The following is a 4,815-nucleotide window of genomic DNA, read 5'->3' as shown; positions in this document are numbered from 1 at the left end:
TAGTTCCACTTGAATGAGCTTAATCATTGTGATTCAGTTCAGTTGAGCTTCCAAACACACCTGTTGTTTAAGTGGAAATTTGTGCAAAAGTTATACAAACTCCACTCAAGAGATGGTTTCTTCTATTTGAAAAATAAAAAATGAGGGGGAAATCAGTTTCCTTTTCCTCACATAATGAGGAAAACCATTCCACACTCCCCCATGTGAGAGACAGGTCTCACTGTTCAACTATTGACCTTTTCACATTTACACAAAAGACAACACTCATAACCAAACAATGGAATTAAGGTTGGTTGGATTTGGTTGGATTTTGTAGTTTTCCATTCCTTAAGGATTCTTTAGGGGTTTTCCATTTCCATATTTTGGATTCTGTTTATCCAAACACGAAATAAAAAGAATGCAGCAAAGGAAAAAAGGAAATAAAAGAAAGGAAACAAGAGGAAATTCAGAACACAAACATAACCAGGTATATACCTCAGATTGTTCTATTCAGAGTTGAAAATTCCACCTTCCTTCTTTATAGCTACTACCAAACCCCGTTCGTGGGATAATGTCTCCCATTAAAGCCTGAAGATCGTGCCACATCTCTAATTCACGGGACTCTTCAAAACCAACCCACTAATCCCATTTGCTAACCAAATCATAGCAACTTACAGAGAATAATAGTAACATCCGCTATAGCCAACAAGAAACAGAAATCAACTGACCAACGTACTAAATAAATAAATAAATAAATAAATCAACAAATTCACATAATGCAAATAAGTCAACATGAAGCCAAATAAAAATAAAAATCATTAAAGAGAACTAAATGAAATAAGGAAATCTCCTCTACCAATCTTTAAGGCTTTCCACATAATGGAAATTATGAAAAACAGAGGTATATTTGTTGAATACTCCAGTAGCCAGGAGTAGGCTGGCTAGTTGACCTATCTTGGCTCTAGGCTAAGCCTAAACCTGGCCAAGGTGGACTCAGGCTTGCCCCAGGGCAGTCAAGTCCAGTTGCACCTTTAGCTACAGTTTTGGGTTCTAGGAAGTAGCAACAATACTACCTAAGTCTTAGATGGTGATGCTGCCTTCACGAGTTCCAGCTAGTTTTTTACATGCATGCAGTCATGAGAAAATACCAACATCCAAGTAGGGAAAATGTGAACCCATCATTTCTTCTTCTTCTTTTTTTCTTTTTGAACAAAGCTACTATCCAAGTGTCAAGAATTTCCTTAATTTATGTTATCAAGTACCTCACAGTCCCATTCATTTTATATGCTTTAGTTTTGGCTGGATTAGATTTTCGTTAGTCTGGTTCAATCACATGTATCACGATCCTCATGAGCTTCTTATGGTTGCGCATGAAAAGGACTTAAAAAGAAAAAAAAAACAATGAAAAGTACAACAATTTAAAATATTCAAAGCACATGCCTACAACACCATTTGCATCATGCATGCATGAGAGAGAGAGAGAGAGAGAGAGAGAGAATAGGAAGAAGGTTGATTTGATCAAATTCTCATATACTCTCTCCTCTTTTCCTTTTGAAAATTGAACAACACTAGGGTGATGGTTTGCCACCATTTTCAAAATGGAAGTTGATCCAGTCTCGCTCTCTCCTCTCATGGTTTCTCGGTCTGGCAGATTATTACAAGGTAACGGTTGTAGCCAAGGATAGTTGCCAATTCGTGGTACACAAAGGCAACATCCAGACCATTCATATGGTGGGTCCCACCGTGAGCATTCCATGGCCAAAAAGACCAGTCTGGTCCACTCATCATTGGACTCCATGTCTACATCACTACCATCAAATAGCCCAGATCTCTCTCTCTCTCTCTCACATACACACTTCAACTGACATGTGGGCCACAAACCCCCTCTTCAATCTAATCCTCATGCAAAATAACCTCAACATTTCTCTTCAGAAATTTCACTCTTTCTTAAACAGGACAAAACAACAGAATCAACTAAATTTTGACAATTCACGATACAAATTAGAGAGACAGAGAGATTCAATGCAATGGTAGCAGAAAATATCATGAAATTTCTCACGATTAATTAGTCTAATTTAGTGAAAAATGTCATGATATTTCATGAAATCTGGTGAATCAAAGAAACCCTGAAGCAAGAAAACAGCACTAGTGAAGTACATTGGTGGAATTTTAGAAAGAAGAAAAGAATAAAAAAGAGGAATGAATAACTCCAAAGGTGTCAAAAATAGATGCAGAAATCCAATTCCAATCTATTCGTAGGGGGTACCAGATAAGCGAAAAATCCATCCCATGTAAGAAACGATTCTTGAAAGAGAAAGAGAAGAACCTTAAGAAGCAGTTACCTATTGAACGCATGTAGGGGGAAGTAGATATACATGGCGAGAATCCCGACGTCCTTCTGGGAATCCATTTCCTTCCCTGGAATAGAGATAGAGAGAGAGAGAGAGAGAGAGAGATTTCTCGATTGAAGAGGGAAAGGAGGGAAAGGATGGGCGCTCGATGGATTTGAGATAGATTTGGAAATCCTCTTTCAAATAAGATAACTCTTTGAAATCCGTATATTGTGAGTTTTACATTAAATAATAACACAAACTCTATTAACGGTCGTACATGCATGGGACCAATTTCTAGATGGTTAATATTGTATTATATAATAAAAATTTATAAATATTTACCATTTACAACTAAACCGATTATTTAGATGGTCTGGATAACTCTATATCTTAGCCACTATTGTTATGAACAAGTCACCACTATTTTATATTAAATACAAAACTCACAGTGAAAAACAGAAAAATAAAAAGGGTAAATTAATCTTTGGATCTGGCATGGCTCTGTGGGCCCCACCATGATCGATTTGTTTCATCCATGTCGTCCATCCATTTCTTAACATAATTTTATCATTTATCCCAAAAAATGAGCTTGAATTAAAGCTTGGGCTGACCACACAATGCGAAAACAATAGTGAATTGGATGTCCACCGTTAAAAAATTGGTTTTGCCGATGGCTTATTTGGGCCTGCCTAAATGTGATTCACATATCTAACCCACTCATTATGTATGTCCCACTTGGATGAGGGGTCAGACCCAGTTTCAACTGCATTCAAAACTCATGTGAGCCTCACCAAGTGCTTTTATATTTTTTTAGATGTCTTCACGTAGTTTTAGATGGGTGCCCACCTGAGTTTCGTATACAAATGATTTTTGAGATATCTCATAAGATAAAGGGGACACATCAAATGCACGGTGTTGATGTTTGACACACATCATGATGGGCCCCACAAGACTTACTAACATTAATTCATAGGTTCTCAGGGTGTCAATAAGTTGGGTCACAATTTTGATGATAATATTTGACCCATTTTACATGTCTGGTCCATTCACTCTATTTTACTGATCATTACCCTCAATTTGACTAGTTACTTGTCTCGATCATGCTCCATATGAGAAAGATATCAAGCAAAAAAGATTGATCAACAATTTGAGTGAATTTTGATTTAAACATATGAAGTTATTTATTCTTCAATTTGGATGGATTAAATTGTCCAAAAATGGTTAAAGGTTGAGTAGACCCTGCATCTTTGCAAATTATACATGGGTTTTCAATTATAAACAAGTGGAGCTCATGGTTTTGTAATTCGAACCAGTGGTCTGTTGAGTAGACCCCATCTCTGATGGAGCATGCCCAAAAAAACTCCTATCGGTCGATCGTTTTGACTAATATTAAGACCTTTGTCAGTTGAACATGGATTGGTGTTGTGTTTTCATAATGTAACCTTTTATTTACATGCCAGAAATTGAAAGGTTAAGATTATCCTATCCAGGAGATTCTTAGGCGTAGTCCATCTGTTGTCGGGACAAACAAACATGGGTTTGGATTATTGGACCATGGACCCCACCTATCATTGAAAACTAAGGATTAAAATCAGTGTACTGGGTATCATATCATTCGCCACCGATAAGGTGGCCAATACTTCAAACCTTGTTCAAAACTGTTGTATTCTGTGCAAAGATGTAACATTGCTATATGAGGCTCATACAAACATACCCACCATGATGTATGTGTTTCATCCCAGCCGTCCATCTATTTTTCCATATCATTTTATGGTATGACACAAAAAATGAGGTATATCCCAATCTCAACTGGACCACATTATAGGAAACAGTGTTGAATGAGCGTCGACCATTAAAAACCTTTTGGGGGCCATAAAAGTTTTGGATCAATCTGGTATTTGTTTTTTTACTTTCATCTAAGCCTGTATGACTAAATCAACAGATTGGATGTCAAATAAAAAGTACAGTGGGCCTTAGGAGGGTTTTAATCGTGGATATCCAATCACCATTGTTTTCATGTGGTGTGTTCCACCTGAGATTTATATCCCTCTCATTTTTTGTCTCAAGCCCTAATATGATATGTAAAAATGGATAGACGACATGGATGAAACACATACATCATGGTGGGACCCACAGAGCACCGACCACCAGCCACAGGGCTGGTGTTAGGACTCTTGGACGCCCTACGGTGACGACACCAAGTTTTGTGGGCCCCACTATGATGTATTTGTTATATCCACACCATCCATCCATTTTAAGATATCATTTTAAGTCATGAACCAAAGAATGAGGCAGATAAAAACTCTATAGTGGACCCCACCACAGAAACTATCTTAAGGCCCATCGCAATGTTTATTTGAAATCCAACCTGTCCAAAAGTTAAAAAAGACATGAAATAAGGGATTTATTCCAAAAATGAGAGGTATATAAATCTTGATGGGCCTGTTTGGATGCCTGTAAGTTCTTTTAAGTTGTAAGTGACTTGCCTGTAAGTCACTTACAA

The sequence above is a fragment of the Magnolia sinica genome, chromosome 8, assembly GCF_029962835.1.
Source record: "Magnolia sinica isolate HGM2019 chromosome 8, MsV1, whole genome shotgun sequence".
Classification (NCBI taxonomy): domain Eukaryota; kingdom Viridiplantae; phylum Streptophyta; class Magnoliopsida; order Magnoliales; family Magnoliaceae; genus Magnolia; species Magnolia sinica.
Note: the sequence above shows the minus strand (reverse complement) of the source record.